This window comes from Giraffa tippelskirchi, chromosome 10, assembly GCF_054371585.1.
Source record: "Giraffa tippelskirchi isolate mGirTip1 chromosome 10, T2T-mGirTip1v1.2.pri, whole genome shotgun sequence".
Taxonomy (NCBI): Eukaryota; Metazoa; Chordata; class Mammalia; order Artiodactyla; family Giraffidae; genus Giraffa; species Giraffa tippelskirchi.
The window spans coordinates 29,966,266-29,991,882 of NC_137284.1; the positions used below are offsets into that span (position 1 = coordinate 29,966,266).

General features: G+C 39.4%; 1 protein-coding gene and 1 pseudogene across 13 annotated transcripts in view; one reads left to right on the forward strand and one right to left on the reverse strand.

The window, feature by feature from the left end:
* Positions 1-25,617, reverse strand: part of GAB2 (GRB2 associated binding protein 2) — a 174,570-nt gene that overhangs the window by 107,945 nt on the left and 41,008 nt on the right. For 7 of the 12 annotated variants that reach the window (XM_081537596.1, XM_081537590.1, XM_081537589.1 and 4 more), the window contains exon 1: positions 1,786-1,847. The exons of the other annotated variants lie outside the window; for them this stretch is intronic. The gene's annotated coding sequence lies outside the window, so the exon portion shown is untranslated. Of the gene's footprint in view, positions 1-1,785; positions 1,848-25,617 lie in introns of those variants that run through there. 12 annotated transcript variants of the gene reach the window in all.
* On the forward strand, positions 5,455-10,992 carry LOC145524745 (10 kDa heat shock protein, mitochondrial pseudogene; annotated as a pseudogene). The gene has a single exon (XR_014067798.1). The product of XR_014067798.1 is annotated as a 10 kDa heat shock protein, mitochondrial pseudogene (transcript).

Below are 25,617 nucleotides of genomic sequence, written 5' to 3' on the forward strand. Positions count from 1 at the left end.
ATACCTTAAAATGACAATGCTGGAAAAGGCAGGTTCTCTCATAGCCTTTAAACACATGAAGAAATCTACCCCAGGTTACGAAGTGAAGAAGTGAATCTAGGTCTCAAACCCAGATCTGGCTCCCAATCATCTCTTTCCCACCACACTAATGAAGAATGGTATGCAGAGGCGGGAAAGACGTGGCTCATTTAGGGGATGTGAACTGAGACAACGTGGCGGGCAAGGTTACGGCAGCTTCTGAGTACCTGCTCTTTACGAGTCACCCTTTAAAGAAAAGAACCCCAAGAGACAGACCCTTACTAGCGCTTTCAGGCATAACCACAGTGAAATTGTTAACCTTTGACAAGAGAAATCAGACAGGTAGAGAGTAAGGTCATGTCTTTTAGTAGTCATGGAGCTGATACTCTCATTCAGGGCCATGATGGTTGCTTCTTTCATCATCTCCATTTGGCAACATATTCAGATTGAACCTCAAAACTATCTGAGCCTTGATCCCACTGTGTACTAGCGATGCAGGTCAGCATATACAAAGTGAAGTCACTCAGTCATGTCCGACTCTTTGCGACCCTGTGGACTGTAGCCTACCAGGCTCCTCTCTCCATGGGATTCTCCAGGCAAGAATACTGGAGTGGGTTGCCATTTCCTTCTCCATATACAAAAGGCACTGGTTATTCAAGGGGATGACATGGTTATTCAAGGATATTCAATATATCTTATATTTTGAACTCTATATGGATATCCCCAAATATCTCACAGTGTTTTTTCATTTACCAACATTATGCTTTTTCCTATTTCTCTATTCACAGGCTCTAAAATAAGGGCTAATTCATAGAAGTTGCTTATTAAAAGTTTACTGAAAAAATGATAAATAGGCATTCAATAAGTGTTTGTTGAGTGAATAAATGAACTGGATGTTTCTGTCAGAAGTGAATGAGAGATGTTAAGCCACAGACTCAAGGTCAGAGTGTTAGGGGAAACACACTGATTGAAACCACCCACCCTGGCCAGGCACCACAGTAACCATTTGCATGAGTTGTTTTACAGCAGGAGGTCCTGCTAAGGAACACGGAACTAATAAGCCACCACCAACCGGAAGAGTTCGGGAAAGGTCAAAAGGAGACACCACATGTCCGACCACCTCCCAGAATCCTTCTCTCTGGCATCCATCTTGGCTGAACAAGGCACGCACCACCAGGAAGGACTCTGAGTCAGAATGATTGGCTAAGGACAACCTGGAAACTAATCCCTTCACCATAAAACCTGAGACTGCAAGCCATGTGGCAGAGCTGTTCTCCTGGGTTCCCTGACCCTACTGCTTTCCACCCGGGTGCCCTTTCCCAATAAAATCTCTTGCTTTGTCAGCACATGTGTCTCCTCAGACAATTCATTTCCAAGTGTTAGACAAGAGCCCAGTTTCAGGCCCTGGAAGGGGTCCCCCTTCCTGCAACAAGAGGACTGGGGTACAATGTAAAGTAACATGGTAAATACAAGCTAGAGCCACCAGACAGGCTGGGGACACCCTGAATGCCAAGCATCGGAGTTTGACTCATTTTAGGCAACAACAAAGAGAATCCTGAATGTTGCTGAGGATGAAAAAATCTTGTGCATGATGGTGGTGGTGGTAGTGGTGGGGATAAAACCCCAAAATGACTCCAGATTTTTTGTTAACAGTCTGAAGGTACCAAATAGCTGTTGGGAAGACAGTAAACTCTTTGAAAGGAGAGGGCCAGGAAGATGGAATGAAAGCAGAATCCTTGTCTGTGTTTGCTTCACAAAGTTCCTCACCTTTCCATGATGAACTAATTCCCCTGCTATTTTCTCTTTATTGTCATCTTGCCCTTTGTCTCAGTTACTTTTCTCTTTAGAATCCTCTGACCACTCCTCAAATTCCTGATGCAAGTTACCATTTGATTGGATAAGTATAATAATGTGTCACAGTCTCAGAACTGTTTAAAATGCCTCAGAATTCCCAACCTCTGTGGGAGAGAAAGGCCAGCGTAAATATATTGTGTTCTTGTCCCTCTGGACAAGACAAACTTCGCCTACTCAGTTCTGGTCAAGAGCCAAGGCTGAGTGAATTGCTTTCTTTCCGCCTACCCTACTAAAGCAAAGCAGAAATAAATACAGGGAGTATCTCATTGCGTGGCCCATGTGAGTAAGAATGCACATGCCTTTTGTTTTCCAGATGTGCCTACACGCTAGTGAACACCATTAACTGTTCTGCCCAGAATTCATCCTGGTACCTTTGCTTAAGCTCATCCTCACACCTCCAGGAGCCTCATCCCACTCTCCCGCTGTGCTGAAATTACACTCCTCCTTCAAGGCCTACCTTAAAACTCTACCTCTATGATGCTCTCTTTTATCTTTTAAATGAAATACAAAACTTTCCCCATGTAAACCCCCTTGACACCCTGTCCATTACAAATCACAAGACTTGTGAGATAGTTTCTGATGAATGTCTTTTCTCTCACTCTATTCCATTCATAAGACATTAGTTTTGAGGCCAGGGGCTATGTAATTTGGACATCCTTTATGGTTCCCAGGGCAGTGTTTGTACTTAGTACAAGTAGAAAGCTATCAAACACTTGCTGAAATAAATTAATGAAATTATTACTTTCAATGAACTTCCACACACATTACTTCAAGGCATGATTATCCCTACTTTACAAATAAGAAAATGCAGGCCCCATAAAAGTGATTCAGAAAACAGACCAAGTTTTCCGCAGAAACTGAGATAAAAGGCCCACATAAGAGGATGCAGATTGACTCTGGACACTTCTTGGATAACTGCTCCCATCTTTTATTGAATAACCCACTGAGAACATAAACTGGTACATCTTCGGGGAATAAATTTGTTGATATGCATATCGAGTCAAAAAGAAATTCACACAATCTAAACCAGTACGTCTATTTCCCAAAATTCATCTTAAGAAAATATCTAGAGATGTGGACAGACTTACATGAAGAGGACCACTGCATTGTTGTTGAAGACAGTAGTAAAAATCTGTAAAATCTATTGCTTCCCAATTGACAGACTGGAAATCAGTTTGTGTCTCTTTCTTCCCAAATCCCAAAGAAGCACAAAGGGAATAAATGAGTACTTGTGGTTAGGGTAGAGAAAGAGAATTAAAGGGAGAAAAAGGAGCAGACCAGAATTTTTTTTAACACTTTTCAAAAGATGAAAAATAGATGTACCTACATAAAACCCAAGTTTTATGGGTGTGAGGCCAGGCAAAGAAACATGGGGAAAAACTGCATGCAGTATTCAATGCTGCTCTTCAGTGGGGCTGGGAAAGGTGCCACGCTGAACATTAGAGCATCACTGTACAACAGAAATGTAATGCAAGCCACATACACAACCCTGAAATTTATTTTTACGTTTAAAAAGTAAAAAGAAGTAGGTGAAATCAATTTTAATAATGTCAACTACAAATTGGCACTTGCCATCTACCTCTACAAGGATTAAATAACGTGCTGCTGCAGCCGCTGACTTTCAATACCCTCTGAAAGGAGTTCAGGGTGCAGAAAAGAAATGAGGCACTCTTTGCTCTGGGAAAAACTGCCACAACCAGTCTTCAGATAGTTAGGTATTTTCAGGAGCCAATTTTATGAGCCCAATTCTTGTATTTCCTATCTAGAAAAGCACTAAACTCCTTCATGATGAAGACTACTCCTCATGACCAGCGGAAACCTTCTGCAAAAAAAATGTGTGCTTGATTGCATGTACTCCCCCTTCACCAAAATCATATATACTGACCCGTACCTTATCTCCCTGGAGCAGTTTCTCAGAGCTATATGAGATGCTGTCTCCTGGGCTATAGTCCTCCTTTTGCCCCAAATAAAACTTAACTTAAAAAATGCACAATGTGAGAGCTGCAAGTCAGCAATAATATATCTAAAATATCATCATTTTAACATACAATCAATATAAAATGAATTTTGAGGTTTTCTTTGAAAAACTGTTTTTCTTTGAAATGCAAGGTGCATTTTACACTTATAGCATATCTTAATTCAGATGAGCCAGATTTCAAATGCCCAACAGCTCACACTTGGTTACTGGCTATTGCAATCCATAGTGCAGAATTAGAGGTTAAGGAGAATGAGGTCAGGACGAGGAGCAGAAATCAAAGTGATTAATTTCAGGGCTGCCTAAAGAACCATCTGGGCAAAACATTTTAGACATGCAAGGACTTCAAAGTTTAATTCCTGTGTGCTCTTTCTGAAAATACTACCAAGGATGCTTTAAGCAAAAAAAAAAATTTTAAAAAGAAGATGACATGGGGCGCAAGAAAGGAGATTTAACTCAGGACTTCAGGGAAATGGCAGCAGGCCTTGAAAATAGAAATGAAACTCTCTGGACTTAAGAGAAGACTGTGTCAAGATGGAAGTCATTTCCCACAACAAACAGTATGAATAGGAGCTAAATGACGTGAGTAGTCACAAGGTAAAGGCAGATGCTTCTTTCTTCAGTCCAGGAAAAAAAGGCAACTAGAAAATCCAAGGAAAACAAAAAGCAAAGACAAGGTATAAACATAAAGCAAAGAGAATGTGGCAAGTGATGTAATGTAGAAAGAGAATCTCTTTGATCTTGATGTTTGGAACATTCTGGCTTAAATGTCACAAGTTTATATAGCTGAACCTTATTTTCTTCCTGTGAGTTAAATTACACAACTCAGCTCTGTTGTGATAAGTACTTAATTGTAATACTGCAAAGTATACACACTAGTGAATTCTTAGAATCAAATCCACAGGTAAAACTTCAGACTTATTTTATAGATCTGAATATAAATATTATTTAGCTACACAGTACACACCTTAAGATAGGAATGGACTAATTTTCTCTTTTTATCCATTGGAGAGTCAAAATATTCTATATATAGTAGGGAGAGAAAAACAGAATTTTAAGACTAGGTGGTAAGCTATGTAAGACAAGTTTGACTTACTGGCTTTAATGATTCAGTGATGCCTGTTTATACAGGAAATCTAAGGGTCCAGTTATCTAGTGTTAGAAACTGGCTTCTTGAGTGAGCCACACTACAAACATTGAATTATCCTCAGAATTTATAATAAATGTTTTTAAGTTTAAAATGTTAAGTGAAATAAACTTTATCCAAAACTGTAGAGACAGAATGAAGCCTAGGCAAGTGGAATGAAATCTGGGCTACATTTATGTGTTAGGAGAAATTTAGGTTAGAATTCAGTAACCACACAACTTTTAAGAGGCATGGGAATCTAGCTGAGACAAAACTGCTACAAGGAGTAGTCAAGGTTAAGAGTGAGGCACTGGAATACCTCTGATCTATCTCTGTCATTATTCCCTCTTTCCCAAAACACACAGTTTGTACTCACTAAATAGTCACAGATTTAGATCCTCAAGGCTACTTGAATGATTTAGGATGGCCAAGGAACCATCAAACTAGGCAGGGTAGTCAAGGGAGGCTTTTAAAATTTTTGTTTATCTATTTAATTATTTCTGGTTATACATTTTATTGCTTTATTGTTTAAACTTTTTATTTTGTTTTGGGGAATAGCCAATTCACAATGTTAATGTTAGTTTAGTTATCATTTAGTTAGTAAATCATAGCTTCAGGTGAACAGCGAAGGGATTCAGCCATACATTTACATGTATCCATTCTCTCTCAAACTCTCCTCCCATCCAGGCTGCCACATAACATTGAGCAGAGTTCCAAGTGCTATACAGTAGGTCCTTGTTGGTTATGCATTTTAAATATAGCAGTGTCTACATGCCCATCTCAAACTCCCTAACTATCCCTTCCTCTCATCCTTCCCACACCCACCTTCGCAACCATAAGTTCATTCTCTGTTTCTATTTTGTAAGTAAATTCATTTGTATCATCTCTTTTTTAGATTCCACATATAATGGATGTCATATGATATTTCTCCTCTGACTTGCTTCACTCAGCTTTTTTTTTTAATTCAAGTATGGGCTTTCCTGGTGGCTCAGTGATAAAGAATCCAACTGCCAATGCAGGAGACACAGGTTCAATCCCTGGGTCGGGAAGATCCCTTGGAGAAAGAAATGGCAACCCACTCCAGTATTCTTGCTTGGGAAATCCCATGAATAGAGGAGTCTGGCAGGTCACAGTCCATGGGGTCGCAAGATTCAGACATGACTTAGCAACTAAACAACAACAGTTGCTGTACAATATTATATGTTATAGGTATACAATATAGTGATTCACAATTTTTAAAGCCAGTATTATAAAATATTGGCTATATTCCCTGTACTGTACTTGTAGCTTGTTTTATATCTAAAAGTTTGTACCTCTTAATCCCCTACTCCTATATTGCCCCTCCCCACTTCCCTTTCCCTACTGGTAACTACTGATTTGTTCTCTATATCTGTAAGACCACTTCTTTTTTTGGTCATATTCACTAGTTTGTTGTATTTTTCAGATTCCATATATAAATGATAACACACAGCACTTGTCTTTCTCTGTCTGATTTATTTCACTTGGCATAATGCCCTCCAAGTCCACCCATATTGCTGCAAATGGAAAAATTATACTTTTTATGGCTAAGTAACATTCTATTCTGTACACAACATCTTTTTCATCTATTCATCTGTGATGGACACTTAGGTTGTTTCCTCATCTTGGCAATCTGCTATGAACACTGGGGTACATGTATCATTTAGAATTAGTGGTTTTGTTTTTTCAGACATATACCCAGGAGTGGAATTGCTGGCTTATATGGTAGTTCTGTTTTTTAGTTTTATTTGAGACACCTCCATCATGTTTTCCACAGTGGCTGCACCAATTTACATTTCCACCAACAGTGTACAGGGGTCAAGGGAGACTTCTTGGAAGAGCTACGCCCTGAACTGTAACCTCGAAGGATATGTAGGTTGGAACATGGTAACTGTGGAGACCACGGAATCCTTAACGGACAAAGTGGAAGCTCCCAGCTCTTAGACTGAAGTGCAAAGGAGGCTCTCATGAAGGGAGGAGAATGAGGTCAGCTGGAAGTCATGGTGACCAGAAGGTACTGAGAGACAATGTATTGTCCTCAACCACTGCTGACACAGAGATTGTTTTTCAGGACTGTATTTCAGAAGATGGAGGTGCAACTCACAAATGTGTAAACTGGGTTTCCTTTTTCCTCCCATCAACCTACACTTGATCCTCTCTGTATGAGACCAACTGTCCTTTCTCCTCTACTTCTCTTACAACTCACATTTCTCCCCATAAGTTTCTCACTAGCAAATAATCACATCAAAGACAGAAAAGTTTGCTTCTAGGGACCAGGACAGCCTACTTGGTAGCTGGCTGGACAATCCAGCAGGCTGAATGATTACAGCGCTTTACTTCCCATGCTGGACTTTGAAATCTGACTGCTCTACTCAGCCAAAGAGAAAGCAGTATATTTATTAAGGCACCTTAGATAGATCTTTGTACTCAAAAAAACATCCTTTATAAGTCTCAAACACTTCTTCTTTGCACTTTCCAGGGGCTGAGGTTCAAACATAAAACTTCGCACTCCAAGTTCCATTCTCTTCTCTCTATACCATACTGCCTCACAGAAAGTAAGGAAGAAGGAGTGAATTTACTAAAGCTACATTGATGAAGAGCAAGAAATGAGCACTACAGCCTGTTATCTTCCCATTCCCTCCTGTATTTTTAAAAAGAAACAAAACAGTCCTGCTAAGCAAGACTCAGAGATTCTTCAAAGATGACAAAAGTGAACAGCCTTAAATAGACTTTTCTTTAAAGGGCAGGAGGGCACATTAAATATCAGACCACAGGGGACTTATCTCTGACATGATTCTGTCCTCCTGAAAGGAGGTTTTTGGGGAAAAGACTATTTCCCAGTATGAGCACAGCATCTAGGAGATTCCACAAGGGGTAGTGAGTTAGAGAGGGCAAAGAGGGAGGCTCACTCACTGTTTGTTTTCCAAAAATAAAAACTCAAACCAAACACAGTGAGACTCAGCTATCCAGCTGGGTATTCCAAGGATTAACTGTCTGTGTGGCCAGGCACTTAACTTCATATTTCTGATGGACCAGCTGTAAAATGGGAAAAGAATTCAGAATATGGTTTCTGGTCAAGAGAGCACCAAGAGAGTTGTATTTATAGCTTCTGAAATACAAACCAATGCAAATGGCCTGACATAGAACCCCTGGCCCTAGGTCCCAACATCCTTACTGTGGATAATGTAAGTTTGGGCTGGGGATATGAATGTCCTCAGAAAGGCAGTGCTACCTCAAATTTTTATATCCTTTTCACAGGTTATAATATAGATTCTGCCTCAATGTAAAAAACAAAATGCCAGCATAATAGACCATTAAGCATATGCACTTTGTTGTTGGGAAATTACGAGTTTGAATCGTGGTTGTATGACTTGAGCAAATCACTTAATCTAAGACTTCTTTTCCTCATCGTTAAAATGGGATAATTACCTATCTTAGAATCTTTATTTATTCAGAATTAAAGTTTCTGATCTATAAGACACTCAAAAGATAATTTCCATATCAACCCTTACCTCACACCACATCTAAAAATTAACTTGAAATGGATCATAGATCTAAGTGTAAAAGCTCCCAGAGGAAAACACAAGAGAAAAGTCTTTGTAAGACTGTGAGATAGATAAACAAACAAAAAAAATTATAAAAGAATAAAACAGACCATCAAAATCCAAAGCTTTTGCTTCTCAAATGGGATCATTAAGAAAATGAAAAGGCAAGCCAGCCCCTAGGAGAAAATATTCACATGTTTTCACAAAAAGAAACATTTTGGTGGTCAGTTTTTTTTTTGCGTTCACGTGTCCGGAGGGTCCGATAGCAGGTCTCTCCTTTTGGCTGCGGCGTGAGACTGGAGTACGATCTGCGGCAGCCAGAGTCATGGCAGGACAGGCATTTAGAAAGTTTCTTTCCCTCTTTGACCGAGTATTAGTTGAAAGAAGTGCAGTCAAAACTGTAACCAAAGGAGGCATTATGCTTCCAGAAAAATCACAAGGAAAAGTATTGCAAGCAACGGTGGTAGCTGTTGGATCAGGCTCTAAAGGAAAGGGTGGAGAGATTCAACCAGTTAGTGTGAAAGTTGGAGATAAAGTTCTTCTCCCAGAATATGGAGGCACCAAAGTAGTTCTAGACTACAAGGATTATTTCTTATTTAGAGATGGTGACATTCTTGGGAAATATGTCGACTGAAATAAGTCACTATTGAAATGGCATCAGGTGAAGCTGCTCATTCTGCTGAAGTTCTGAAATCTTTCATCATGTAAATAATTTCCATGTTTCTCTTTTATAATAAACTAACGATATCCAAAAAAAAAAGAAACATTTCACATATTTCTAGCTTACAACCATGTGAAAAAAAAACAACAACTTTTACAACTTAATAACAAGATAAATTACACCATTTTAAAAAACAGGCAAAAGATTTGAACAAGGACTACTTAAAAGAAGCTATATAACAAAAGACCAGTTATCACCCCAAAAGATGCTAAAGATTATTAGATATCAAGGAGTGCAAATTAAAGCCACAATGAAATACTACTACTTGTAAAGCCATCAGAATGGCTAAAACTAAAAAGGCTGACCATACTAAGTGCTGGTGAGGAGGTAGCACATCTGAAATCACACACATACACGGTCGGCGGGAATGTAAAATGGAACTTGGAAAACAGGCCAGCAGTTTTAGAAAAAATTTAACCAACAACTACCATATGACCCAGCCATTCACAACCCAGGAGAAGTAAATATATATGCCCACACATGTGCAAATGAATGTTCATATCAGCTTCGTTTAAAATAGCCAGAAACTGCAAACGACTCAAATGTCCATCCACAGGAGGTATAACCATGCAATGGACTAGAACTCAGTGATAAAATAGACATATGCAATGACATGGACACATCTAAAAAAATTATGCTGAGAGAAACAAGACAAGCAAAAAACCGTACACGCTGTATGATTCTATTCATAAAATGCAAATTAACTAATAGCGACAGGAGAATGCTTGCCTGGGGCAGAGGGCAAAGGCAAGGACAGAACACGAAGAGACCAGAGAGGTCTTTGGGGGCTGATAGAGATATTCTGTATCTTGACTGTAGTAGTCACTTCATAGGTATACACACATGTTAACATTCAGTGAATTCATTCAGATGTAATGTATTGTGTGTAAATTATCCCTTATAGTTGATAGGGAAAAAATAAATTCACTTTGCTACTCCTCCTGCTACTAGAATCAAGTTAGAAAGTTACTATTGCCAACCTCATGGCCACACGGAATACAGAAAACTGTATACAAGTTGCTGAGGACAGGAATGGTACTGCAAAAACTTACTTATTGAGGATCAATTCAGGTGTTTGGCAATGTGCTAGTCACTCTATACATACTCTATACACATTATTTAATATTGTGTAAATAATATTTAATATTGTGTACATATCTTATTAATTCTAACAAGTTTGATGAGGTAGGCACTATTACTTCTGTTACAGAAAAGGAAATAGGCTCAGAAGGAACTCATAAAATCTACCCCAGATGGTAAATGGTAGGTCTGGATTCAATGATGGATCTGGAATCAAACCAGGTAAGCTTGACTTCAAAAGACAATGCTATCATTTCCTACAGTGCAAAAGGCATCCTCAGGAAGGCAAAGCCCTGAGGGCCTATAGACAGGAAGGGTTCCTAGAGATTTTGTTCATCAGGACTGGCAAATCCTCTCAAGTCCTTCTCAAAGGGGCCTGAGAGGGTGGAAGAGGGTGGGAAGAGGGGTATGCCTCTGCTTGCAAGGCCAAGGAGAATCCTCTCACTGGGCTCCAGCATCTGCTGGTATTTTGTTAATTCTTGGCTCCTCCATACTCACCCACCCACTGGTTTCCCAGAGAAGAAAAGCCAAAATATCTTGGCTGAACAGGCGAATGGGTCACAGATGACAGAGGTAAAAAAAAAAAAAAAAGAAAAAAATCAAGAAGTTCTGTAGTAAGCTTTTTAAAAGCAAAAATAAATTGCATACTTCCTCATTCTGCATTTTCCTTATTCTCTTTGAGTTATCCGTCTTGTGAAACATTCTTCCGTCCACATTTTCATTCATCACAATGGAAAATGTGAGGCCAATGGGTCGAGCTGAAAGTTTAAATAAATTTACAGTCTCCCCATTTCAGACCGGCTATAACCCAGTTCCCCCGAAGCCAGCCAACAGATCAAGAAGAAGGTGGCTTGAGCTGCAGAGTGGGCCATGGAGAGAAAACATGGGAAGCTCAGATCTAAAGGGGTATTTCAGGATGGGGACCAGCTCTGAGATGAGGGGGCAGAGATCTGGGTTCTGGGATTAGCACTGTCTAATCATCTGTGAGGCTCTGGCAAGTCACCCGCTCTCTCCGAGCCAATTTCAGAAGATTAGATTGGTTACATTTTTCAACTCAAAAACAAAGTCCTCCATTTATAACCAGAAATAATCTTTCCTCTAAACCTTAAAGATTCTCGTGCACTTCCTCTTTGCGAATTGCCCTGTTGCCTCTTTAATTCCCCAGTAGCCAAGCTTTACTTTCTGAAATCTGTACTATAAAAACAGGAAGCTTTTCATTTATCAGTATACATTTTGACACCAAATAAAAAATCTTAAACTATATGCAAACATACAGTGAAATTCTGTCATAATTCTGAGTGTGTGTTACTGATGGTCAGGGATTAAATGTGCTAATTAATGCAAATTGTATTTGGGGTGGTTCCTCATTTCCATTCCTGACTTAGTATGAACTGCAATATTACCAAAGTTCCTTTGCTCCTTCCTCACACCGGTTAAGAATTCATTCACCACAGGGAGGTGTGCTTTTGTGATCACGTAACTGGCTTCTCCTCCCCCAACCAGACTCTGCCAAATTGTTTCTGGTAAGTCAGCTTTGGAAAGTAAAAATTCCCTAGACGTTCTGGACGGGGTGTGAGAGGAAGACACATAACCCAGCAGGGGAACTGAAACATTCCCCCTTGTGTTCATTTCTGTCCCGGGAGGATGGGGGGAGGGAAGCTGCAGAAGAAGCTTTCAGAGGAAACAAGACTTGCAGGACTTTTGCTGCAAACAATTGGGTACTGCATCCAGCTGTTGACTGAGGCAACTAAAACCACTGGAGAACAAGTGGGCCAGAGTTCTTGCTCCAAAAACAAGAAAGGAGCTCACTTCTGCTTCACATATTACAGCCTAAAACCTATATTCTAGGTGCTATCCCTGGAGTTCAATGCGTGTTGGAAGGCAACTTTGACATCATTAGGCCAGTGACCACCCCTCTACTCCCTTTTGAAAGAAGTAGAACCCTTTATTTCTACATACAAAGTTTTTTTTTTTTATTTTTTTTATTTCTACATACAAAGTTTTATGCAGAACCATGATATATAAAAACCAAAACAGAACTGCTTGGGGGTGGGGAGGGGGGGACACACATGTGGAGAGTTCTGCCAGCTCAGCTGCCATCATCCCTTTCATGGGGCACCATTCTGGATTCCCAGGGCCGTAACCAACACTATTAGGTCTGTTGATGTGTGCTGATTTGTGTGTGAATGGTAGGTCCACTGATTTGTGGCGTTTACAGATAAAAACATCGATGACCACACCTTTATTTTGACTCAGTAGGCTGGGGTGGGTGCTGTTTTTTTTCCTTGGATCTTCTCCTTCAGTGATCTCATTAACTCTCAGTGCTTCACTTACCATTTCTACATGGAAGACTCAAACTGTACATTTTTAGACACACGATCTCTCTACTGGGCAAAACAGGGTGTCTGCGACATACTGACGGGAAGGGGCAAGCGGGGATCCAGGGATCCATGTAGACAGGAACCTGGAAGTCTGGAGGCAGAATCCAAGATTCTGGACAGGTCTCTAGTTGTAAGAGAACTAGTGAGAAAAAAAAGAAAAACAGGACTTTCTAAAGACTCAGGTACAAGGCAGGGACTCGGTCAAAGGAACAGATTTTGAGCAAGAGCCCTTTCTACAATCGGGGGCCAAAGGCAGAGGGGGACTAGCTTTCAGGCTGACATGATGCCAACTTCTAGAGGTTCAGATCAAGTCCTTAAATTCTACCCCACCTCACTCCCATCGTGAGCAGAACTGCTTCACAGGTCTGTCATAAGCTCCGAGAGGACAGAGCCAAGCAAACCTTCACAGCTGAGAAAGTCCAGGTCCTACTTGTCTAGCAAGCTGGAAGCATGTGATGAGCTGAGAAGATGCAGGCCAGATGTTCCTAATCTTTTTTTCAGGTCATTCACTGAGACAGATGCAGATCCCTATCAACCCTAGAGTCATTTCTCTCCTTATTGCTGCTATAAAACTAATGTTTTGTCCACAAAACTGCTATGAGACCCTACAGTCCCAGGGAAGGTAAACCTCCTCCCACTCAGCCCCAGAAGTTGAATTCCAGTTGGTCTAAAGCAATTATGCAAATCCATTCCCCTTTGCCAGGAGTGGTTCAAAGGTGGGCCTGTGATCTAGTTCTGACCAAAACAACAACAACAACATCAAAACCCAACCCCATAAGGGGTTTTTGAGGAGAGAAAGTGCTTAACTTTCTTGGTGACATGCCTGAGCCACTGAAAGAACCCTGGCACTTCCTGCCTCTCACTCTGCTAAATGAACACCAATGTCCTTGTGATTTAAGTCACTATTACTCAGATTTTCTGTTAAACCGGCTGCTAAAAGTTTTCCTGACTGATCTGCTGACCTACTTGAAAACCAGATTAAAACTATGAGCCCTGCATCCTGTAACCTTCATTATGTGGATATACAATGTTTTTTGCCTTCAATTTTAGGAGGTTTACAGATTTTAGAATCCTTACTCTGGATTAATGGTTCTCAAAGTATGCTCTCTGGACCAGTAGCATTAGCATCACCTGAGAACTTGTGATACTTGTTATTTCTTGATGATGACCCCGGACCTACTAAATCAGAAACCCATTCAATGGGGTCTTGCAATTTGTGTTTTACTAAGTCCTCTAAGTGATCTGATTCATGCTGAACTTTGAAGAACACTGTCTGAGCCAAGCATTACTCAATTTTTGTGATGACAGAAATGTTTATATCTGTACTGTCCAGTATGGTAGCTGCTAGCCACATATGTCTATTATGATGTGGCTAGTGTAACCGAGAATTAGTTTTAATTTATCCAAATACCTGCCCACAGCTAGTGACACCTGTATTGACACTGCGTTTCTAGATATACATAAGGGATTTTATATTTTCAAGTGGCTCCTAGTACCAAGTCACAAAATAAGCCACTGGTTCTTACACTTTAGTGTGCATCAGAATCACTAGAGCAGTGGTCCCCCCTTACCTTTTTGGCAATAGGGACTGGTTTCATGGAAGGCAATTTTTCCGTTGAATGTGGGAGGGGTTGGGATGATTCAGGCACATTACATTTATTGTGCACTTTATTTCTATTATTATTACATCAGCTCCACTTCAGATCACCAGGCAAAGTCCCAGAGATTGAGGACCTTTGCACTAGAGGATTTTGTAGAACAGATTGTAGGCCCCAACAGGTAGAACTGATGATTCAGTAGATTTGCCTAGGGCCTGAGAATCTGCCTGTCTAGTTGGTTACTTAGAGAAGGGCATGACAACCCACTCCAGTAATCTTGCCTGGGGAATCCCATGGACAAAGGAGCCTGGCTACATGATGCTGATGGCACTGATGCAGGGACAGCACTTTGAGAACTCGGCTTCCCAGGTGGCACTAGTGGTTAAGAACCCGCCTATCAATGCAGGAGGCATAAGAAACTTGGGTTCGACCCCTAGGTCAGGGAGATCCCCTGGAGGAGGACATGGCAAGCCGCTCCAGTATTGTTGCGTGGAGAATCCAATGGACAGAGGAGCCTGGCGGGCTACAGTCCATGGGGTCGCAGAGAATCAAACACAACTGGAGCAGCTTAGCACGCACACAACACAAGGTAAATAAAACTTTCTTGTGCCTTCCTACAACCTATATGAAAGCCACTTTTCTACCATTCTAACCAATGTTTTCCTTTGTGTTCATCAAATTAACAAATTGGTAAAGTTCCCGGACAGTAGAAGCTGGTATCTTCAAACTTTGTATGTCCCACTGTACACTCTAGCTCAGTGCCCTGGGTCTAGCAGGTGCTTGATATTATGAAAAAATGACTGTCCCCTCAAAGAGGAAAAGTTTTGGAAGGGTCTACCATGTTCCAAAGACCATGATTATGTCCCTTTTAATCAGGTGGCAGGCCGTAGGTTTCAAAAGAGATGCACAGGAAGGTTAAGTGACTAAGGTACTAGGCCCTATTTCTTATCTTTCTATATTTCAAATTATTATCTCATAAACTGTTTAGATCTAAATCTATTTGTAGAAGTGATGTGTGTGTGTGTGTGTGTGTGTATGTGTAAATACTGCAAACTGAATTATTCAAGATTCACAAATACTTCTGATGCTATAATGGTGGTATGAAAGGCAAAAGGACTTGTGATCTAGACAGGGTGCTCCACCTTCTCAAATAACACCATATAGAAAACCATCTCTGCCAAAGATCTGGCTGGCCAGCAATCCGGCTTTCAAGCAAGCATTAATGGGAAAGACAAGAACCAAGGACAAACACACAGGGGACTTTTCTGAAGGTCAGAAAAGCAACAATAAATACCATGCCCAGAAAGCTTTTAAACCTGACCTTTTCCTCTGCCGAAGCCATTCACTTTCCAGCATTCTCAATCTAATAGACTGAAGTGGGCTGAAATGGCTCTTAGGAGAGAGCTGGGGCTAGTCTGTTCCTTAATGCTGCCTCTCCAGCACTCCTCTAGCAGCAGCATTCCGGGTAATTACATCATTATACCATAATGGAACACATGCAGTTCGAGTGAAACAGCCCAGCAGCTCCCCAGTTGAGGAGAGGAGAAAAAGGCTACCACTTCACCATTCAATTTCCATTAACCCTTCAAGTTCTGGATTATTCTCAAAGGCAAACCACCTTTATATAGGACTTTTCATAATTTTAAAACAGAGGCCATGGAGATGGAGCTTAGCTGAAGACGAGGAGCCAAGTGAATACATTCATGTCATGGAAATCTTTCACTAGAACAGCAATCAGGAGACCTGGCTACAGCTCTGGCTGTGCTATGAACATCTTATATAACCTTGGGGGAAATCATTTGCATCTTTTAGGTTTCAGTTTCCTTATCTGTAAAGAACAGTAAAACTCTCAGAGGATCCCAAAATGTCCTGGTAGGCAATCTGGGATTAGATCGAGTGATCCCAAGAGCTCTCCCAGCTCTAATATTCTATTATCTAAAAAGACTCCACCAATAGAGAAGGCAGAGAAGGAGTAAGAGATTAAAGGCCAACTCAATATGTTTCTCAAGCAGTTAATTAGATGAGGATTTCTGCCTCTACTCTGATACATGCATAAGTGTCAGACTATCTTCATCAATATCCATAGCAACTTTTCAAAAGACCAAGGTCAGAACTCATTCATGTATCTTAAGACTGTCTCCCCAAAGAGAGAAAAGACACAGGAATACAAAGTGTATTGGGATAGAAGCTAGGAAACCGAGGTCCTAGCTGTCACTGACTCCTTCTATAACCCGGAGTCAGTCGCTTAACCATGGCCAACTCAACTTTAAGGCACAGTGGTGCAGGGGAGAGGGGTTAGAATTAGACCCTTTCAGTTCAAGCAGTCTACGATTTGAGATCTCTGAACAAGTTTCAAATGCACCTACTGGATACCGAGGCTGCAGGGGTGGGTGGGGGTTGGCACCAACAGCATGCTAAGAATGTCAAACCCTTGCAAGACAGAAATGAGTTTTCTTATGATATTCTAAAGGTTTTCCCACAGACATGTCACAAATATTACCTAACAGACCTCAAGGAAAGAATTAAAACATACAAAGCTACATATTAATTGTTTATCTGAGAATCTTCTCTTTCTAGTGCCCGAAAGGAAGAATATAAAAATGTGTTCTCTGCAGTTGTCTTCTGGGCTTCATACAGAAAGTAAGAGACTTATTCTGGAAGATCTTCCCAAGAAAACAATACAAAAAGCTAAATAAATAGTCCTAAAAATTAATTTTAAAAATGCATCATTGGCACTTCCCTGGTCCAGTGGCTAGGACTCCATGCTCCCAATGCATGGGTTCTGGGTTCGATCCCTGGCCGGGGAGCTAGAACCCAACTGCCGCAACTAAGACCTGGTGCAGCTAAATAAATATTTTTTAATTAAAAAAATAAACAAAAATGCATCATGCTGAGCTGTCGAGAATACTTGAGAATGAAAATTAAAGGAATCTGCACAGAGCAAAAATTAAATGAGATGAAAAGCAGGTGGAAACAACCCAAATGTCTGTTCATAAATAAAGGATAAACAAAATGCATCTTACGCATAGCATGGATTACTATCCAGCCTGAAAAAAAGAAGTTCTGACATATGCTACAGCATAGATGAATGCTGAAGATATTAGACTATGTGAAATAAGCCAGAGACAGTGCAAATTTTCTATGATTGCACTTATATGAGGTAACTAGAATAGTTCAAATCAGAGACCAAAACTAGAATGGCAGTTGCTGGGGGCTGGAGGTAATGGAGTGTTATTGTTTAATGGGCACAGAATTTCAGCTTGGGAAGATGAAAACGTTATGGAGACGGATGGTGGTGGTGATTATATAACACTGTGAATTATCTAATGCCACTGAATTGCATACTTCAAGACTTTACATGGTTAAATTTATATTGTGTACCTTTTCACAGTAAAAAAAGAATTAAATGAAAGCAGAAATCCTAGAAGGAAAGAGAACACTAAAGCCAGCTTTTGCCCTGTGGCTATGTAACAAACACTAGTGACCACTGCAACGATCATTTATGGCTTGGGCAACTGAAGATAAAGCCTGGGGCCCACCTTAGGTTAAACAGTCTTATATGAAATCTCCTTTTAATTTGGGATACCAATGGACTATACCCTCAATATAGAGACGAAGCATAAACAAATCTACAGCACTGAAAGGGACCACAAAGAAGCTATCCTGTCTCACCAAGAAGAGGAGAAATATCTCTCCTAAGAATCTATAACCAAAAGCTGGCTCTGATGAAGATTTGTGATCAAATCCATGCAACCTCAAGTGAAGATCTACAAGTAGTTCACTTAGCAATATTTGCAAGATACTGTCAAAGCAACTCCTCATCCTTTCTAGCAGAATAAAGGTTTTACCCAGGCCTCAAATAATTTCCACAGATAAAAGTCCTAAGGAACATTAGATCTTAAAACAAAAGCAAAACAAAAACCACACATGCCGAAATAAGCCACATGAGTGACAGCCAAGAAAAACAGAACAAAATAAGATCCTCAAAGCCTTCAGATATTGAAACTAGAGACAAAATATGAAATGTCTATGATTTTTATATCTTAAGATTTAAGAGAAAGACTGGAAAAAATTAGCGAGGAACAAGAGTATTGAAAAAGAACCATGTACATTTGAAAATATAACAAACAGAACTTCCAGAAATGAAAGTTATAGTTGAAATTAAAAAGTCACTGGCCAGGTTGAACAGCTGATTATATATAGCTAAAGAATTAATTAGTAAATTAGAAGAGCAATCCAAAGAAATCCCATTGAATGTGACCAAGAAATGAAGATAAAAAAATATCAGAGTTTAATGGATGACAGTTCTAGAGGGGTCTAACATGTATCTACTCTTTTCACTGAAGTTCAAGTAAAATTAGAAAGAATGGAGAAAGGCATTATTCAAACAGCTAATGGCTGAGAATTTTTCCAGAATAACTGAAAGAACACCAAATTTCAGATCCAGCAAGCTCAACAAATGTCAAGAAGGATAAATAAAAAACAAAGTATTATGATGAAATTTAAGAACACCAAAGACAAAAAAAGATATTAAGAGAGAAGCAGAGAGAGATCATCTACAAAAGAAGAGCAATTAGACCATCAATTGGCTTCTCAACAGCAAAAGTAAGATCTAGAAGACCACAGAAAAGTATTTTCAATGTATTAAGAAAAAATAACTGTCAAAAGAATGAGGAGACAAGCCACAGGCTGGGAGAAAGTTTTGTAAAACAGAGATCTGATAATGGACTGCCATCTAAAACATACAAAGAATGCAAGACCTCACCAAAGAAGACACATAGATGGCAGGTAAGCTATGACAAGATGCTCCACATCATATGTCATTAGGGAAATTAAATTAAAACAAATTAAAACAATGAGATATTGCTACATATCTACTACAGTGGCCCAAATCCAGAGCACTGACAACACTAAATGTTGGTGAGGAGATGGTACCAATAGGAACTCTCATTCATTGCTGGTGGGAATGCAAAATGGTACAGCTATTTTGGAAAACAGCTTGGTAGTTTCTTCAAAAACTAAACATGATTTAGTTTATGATTCAGCAATTATGTTCCTGCTACATATACTCATGAAGCTGAAAACTTATGTCCATATAAAAACTTGCACATTGATATTTAGAGCAGCTTTATTCATAATTACTAAAACTTGGAAGCAACCAAGATGTCTATCAGTATGTGAATGGATAAACTGTGGTACATTCAGACAGTAAAATATGATTCAGCACTAAAAAGACATATGAATTAGTCCCAATACTAGAAGAAATAATTATGCTACATGATAAAAGGTATTAACTAATGCTACTGTGGCAATCACAAGGAAAATACAAGTATCAAATCAGTATGGTATATACCTTAAATCTGCATGTCAAATATAATCCAATTAAAAAAATAAATGATCAAGCCATAAAAAGATATGAAGGAATCTTAAATGCATATTACTAAATGAAAGAAGCCAACCTGAAATGGTGACATACTGTGTAACATTCTGGAAGAGACAAAATTATGGAGATAATAAAAATATCAATGGTTGCCAGGGGGAAAGGATGAACAGGCAAAGCACAGAGGTCTTTTACGGCAGTGAAAAATACTCTGTATGATACCATGAGGATGGATATGTGCCATTATACATTTGTGAAAAGCCACAAAATGTACAACCATAATGTCAACCACGGACTCTGGGTGATTATGACCTGTCAATGTAGGTTCATCAGTTTTAACAAATGTACCACTGTGGCAGATAATGTTGATAATGAGGAGGCTACGGGACTTCCCTGGTGGCTCAGATGGTAAAGAATCGGCTTGCAATGCAGGAGACCTGGGTTGGGAAGATCCCCTGGAGGAGGGCATGGCAACCCTCTCCAGTATTCTTGCCTGGAGAATCCCTATGGACAGAGGAGCCTGGCGGGCTGCAGTCCAAGGGGTTGTCAAGAGTTGGACACAACTGAGCGACTAACCACAGCATACACATGAACAGAGGCAGGGGGTATATGCGAAATCTCTGTAATTTCCCCTCAATTTTGCTGTGAGCCTACAAACGCTTTGTAAAAATCTTAAAAATATTAACTGTCAATGCATAAGTCTATAGCTAATGAAACTTTCAACAATGACAGCAAAATAAAGCTATTTTCAGACAAAAACCATGATTGCCACAGACAAACCCTTACTGAAGTCAGTTTTAAAGGATATATTTTAGGAAGAAGAAAAACAATCCCAGATGAAAGGTCTCACATGAAAGGAAACAAAGACGAGCAAAGATACTGATAAATATGTGGGAAATCTGAATTCTGCCAGTAGGAAATAAGATTACTACTTAATCTGTAAAGTTAGAAATAAAGAAGTTAAAACTAAAATACTGGGTAACGATAGCATAAGTTGGGAGGAATGATTGGAGTTTTTCTATGTTTCTTATATAATTTAGAAAAACGGTGGCTCTCCAAAAAAAAACACGTGCACATTTTAATCCCTGCAACCTGTGAATATTATTAGAAGGCAAAAAAAAAAAGAAAACCTGGAGCCACCATGAGCTTCCAGAGGCATGGAAAAGATTTTCCCCTAGAATCTTCTGAGGGAGCGCACCCTATGATACTCTGATTTCGGACTCTGGGCCTCCAAATTGTGAGAGATTAAAGTTCTGTGGTCTTAAACCAACGAATTTGTAGTTATTTCATACAGTAACCATGCGAAACTAACATAGAAGGTAAAGACGTTAACTTTAGACCAAATTAAAATTTATATGCTGATAAAGAAATCAGTTTTCACTAAATGGATTTATAAAAATTTAAACTGAGTAAAAATACTGACTTTTAAATAGGAAAGGGTAAGTGTAAGACTCATACAGAAAGACAGAATAACAGGAAAGAAAGACTTAGGCAACCATATGATAAAAATATACTATAAAGCCTCATTAATTAAAACAAAGTGCATGGTCATATATACAGGTAGACAAATGACTGGAATTTAATATACTATAAATCCACAAATGGGTACTAATGCATAAAATACTTAGTTTATGATAGAGGTGACATCTCAAATTCTGGGAAACAGATAAGTATTAGTGCTCAGTCGTGTCCAACTCTTTGCGACCCCATGGACTGCAGTCTGCCAGGCTCCTCTGTCCATGGGATTTTTCGGGCAAGAATATTGGAGTGGGTTGCCATTTCCTTTTCCAGGGGATCATCCTGACCTAGGGATTGAACCCGGGTCTCCCACTTTGCAGGCAGACTCTTTACTGTCTGAGCCACCAGGGAAAAGAGATATGAGATGGCATTTAAGATTTAAATGAGATTGTGACAAATTTGAATCTGTCCTAAGCACAGATCAGGATAAATTCCAAGTGATCAGCGAGTTAAACGTAACATAAAAAGAAACTATGAAAGCAACAGAATAAAATGTAGTACATTTCTTTTATAACTTTTTATTACAAAGATGCCTAGAAGCCATAAAAAGTAAACGATCATTAAAGTGACTACACAAAAATCTATAAATCTTACATGGCAATACAAACAAACATGTGTAGAAGCATGCACATGCAAAGCATGCTAACACATACACATATAGGCAAAACAAGAGAACAAATGTTAAGCTGTGTTAGAAGTAATAAACATTGGCTAACATTTGCGATTCCCATTATAAAAGGCCAATGTCTTAAATAAAGAGCTTCTACAAATCAATGAGACCAATAACTCTGTAGAAAATGGGCAAAGCATATGACAGATTGCTCACGGCAAAGGAAACACAGATGAATTTTCAAACATGTGAAAAGATGATCAGTGATGACATACAAAAGGAATACAAATTGAAACTGTACTGAAATTCTATTTTCTACCCACGAGACTGGCAAAAATCCAGAAGTTTGACAACTATGTTGGTAAGACTGTGGAAACATGTACTCTCATATATTGCTGTGGGAGTGTAAACAGATCCAAACCCTCTGGAAGGTAATGTGGCAAAATTACATAAAATGTATCTAAATTACAACAATATAGATCTTTTAACTACAATATTCTTTTCTAGAAATTTGATCTAGAGACAAACTAATACATGTGCATAATGATAGAGGTATATTTTTCAGATTTACTTAAAGGAGAAGACTGAAAACAATGTAACTATCAATCAGTAAACATTTAGTTATGGTTCCTTCAATTGATGAAATACCACCTGACTATAAAAAAAAGAAAAGGGGGCTTCCCTGATAGCTCAGCAGGTAAAGAATCCACCTGCAATGCAAGAGACCCCAGTTCGATTCTTGGGTTGGGAAGATCCACTGGAGAAAGGATAGGCTACCCACTCCAGTATCTGGGGGCTTCCCTGGTAGCTTAGGTGGTAAAGAATCCACCTGCAGTGTGGGAGACCTGAGGTCAGTCCCTGGGTTGGGAAGATCCCCTGGAGGAGGGCATGGCAACCCACTCCAGTATTCTTGCCTGGAGAACCCTCATGGACAGAGGAGCCTTGGCAGGCCATAGTTCATGGGGTTGCAAACAGTCAGACACGACTGAGCAACTAAGCACAGCACATTAAATATATATGTCTGTGTGTGTGTGTGTGTGCGCGCGCATATATAGTGGGGAAGTAAACCCATGTATCAATATGGAAAGAGTATCAAGATGTACTAAGGAGAAAAAGCATCAATATGGAAAGAGTATCAAGATGTACTAAGGAGAAAAAGCTAAGTACATAGAAAGTTGTGCTTTATTACTACCTGTATAAAATAGTTAAACAGAATACTTATATATTTGTATCTAATAATTTGTATTAGAATATAGCCTAATATATATTATAGGCACATATATATTGGGGAATTGGAATTGAGCATATGGAGACAGGAGGATAAAAGGGAGATTCTTCACAGTACACTTTTCAAATATTTGATATTAAAACCATGTGAACATATTGTCAATCACATTTAAGAATTTTAACAAGTATGAGTAACAGAATACCTAAGATAACTTCTAATCATTAAACAGAGTATAACTTCCAAATGAGTAGAGGAGTAAAAATAAAACAAGGAAAAGTAAAGTAAAATACTCAATCCAAAAGACAAGAACACACATCACAACCCTAGATGGTTGAAATAAATCTAAATATTGCCATAATCACAACAAATGTAAATCAGTTAAACTCACCAATTAAAAGACAAAAACTGTCTTAATGTATTAACCATAGCAAACATGAATTAACTAAACTTCTGACTTGAAAGACAAAGACTGTCAGACTATATAAAACATAATCCAGTTGTACATTGTTCTTAAAAGGGACTTCCCTGGCAGTCCAGTGGTTAAGACTCAATGCTTCCAATGCAGGGGACACAGGTTCCATTTCTTGTTGGGGAACCAAGATCCTATATGCCACACTTGCAGGGCCAAAAAAAAAAAAATTAAGAAAAAAAAGGTACACCTGAAATATAAGAGCAGTGGTAGGCTGAAAGTCACAGGATGGAAAAAATAAAAATTGCTTGAGGCATGTATACTACTCAGAAGAATGCTGGTGCAACTAAATGACTATCAAGCAAGGAGATATTAAGACAAAAGGTTAACTTTACACAGACAGGAGGTTCAAAGGTCCAGGAAGATATATAATTCTAAAACATGGCCTCAAAATATATAAAGCAAGAGCTGTGATCACTGCAAGTAGAAATTGACAAGTCCATTATCATAATGGGAGATTTTATACAACCTCTTAGTAGTAGATATAAAAAGGGCAAGGCTCCTTCTGCCCCCTCAAATTAACCTGCTTCGGACTGCTACATCATCATATCAGAAACAAAGTTTATCACTTATTACTGAGAAAATCAATCACGATGGAGAGACATGCTTCCTGTCTGGTTTTAGTGACCAATATTCAAACACAGAAATGGGAAGTTACACATTATCCAAACATATAGCTAGATACTAACACAAATGGCTCTGTCAGCATCTCTATGTGTTTACGCTTCAACTTTTTAATCTGTAAGCTCCTCAAAGGAAAATATTGTTCTCTCATACATATTTGTATCTATCCTAGCATCAACCACATACCTGGTATATAATAAGTGTTCAGTAAGTGTTTTATTGAATCATCTATTGTACACCCCTTTAAAAAATACCTATTCATTCCAACATTTATGAAGCACCTCTTATGTACCAGGCACTAGGTTAAGTGCTGGGAATACACAGATGAATGAAACAATGTCTGTACTCCAGCAGAAGAGAAACAGATATTTTTTTCAAAAACTACAAATGGAGACTATAGTTATAACTATAAAAACTATTGATGGAGAGGTAGAAAGAAGAGCCCAGAAAAAGTACCTGGAGATCTGAGGGCACGTTCTCAACCATTTAACAGGTATTTACAAGCAGTCAGTGTATTCCAGAATCAGACAGATGCTATAGAAGGGACATTTAAGTCAAGCCTTACCAAACACATACGGGGGCAAGGTCAGGCAGAGGACACTCAGGACAAGAAAGAAGGAGCATGTGAAGTTGCAGGGGAAACATGATTTGCTCAAGTAGCTTGGGTAATGACTAGAAGCTACATTCCCAGTGTCTTTTCCATATTAATTCTTGACACTCATTTCCCTAGGACCCTATTTATTCCAATAGAGATCCTTGTCTAGATCCAAGGCTTTCCACCACAATCCAAGATGAAATTCTCTTAAAATTGCAGCAAAGTATCCATAAATTAAACTTAAAAATTTCACCAGGTAACTGCACTGAATACAATGAATGCTACTCTCTATTTCAATTTTAAAAATGCTGCTTACAACTCACTACTACTGACTTCACCACTCATTAATTGCTCTCTACCCCCAGAAGACTCTTGAGAGTCCTTTGGACAGCAAGATCAAACCAGTCAATCCTAAAGGAAACTGAACCCTGAATATTCATTGGAAGGACTGATGCTGAAGCTCCGATACTCTGGCCACCTTGATGCGAAGAGCTAACTCATTCAAAAAGACCCTGATGCCGGGAAAGATTGAGGGCAGGAGGAGAAGGGGAAGACAGAAGATGAGATGGTTGGATGGTGTAACTGACTCAATGGACACGAGTTGGAGCAAGCTCCGGGAGATGGTGAAGGACAGGGCAGCCTGGCGTGCTGCAGTCCATGGGGTTGCAAAGAGTCAGACACAACTGAGCAACTTAACAACAACAAGTATTTTGTAAAATTCTTGTTTGTGACAGTTCAAATGTGCTTTTCCCAAATGGAAGTGTATCTAATTCCTCACTTGACAGCCTAGGACGAGCCTTTTCCAGGCATATTTACTGAGCAGCTGCTGTGTGCAGAGGAAACACTGTACTAAGCCTCAAGTGTGGTGTGGTGTGGC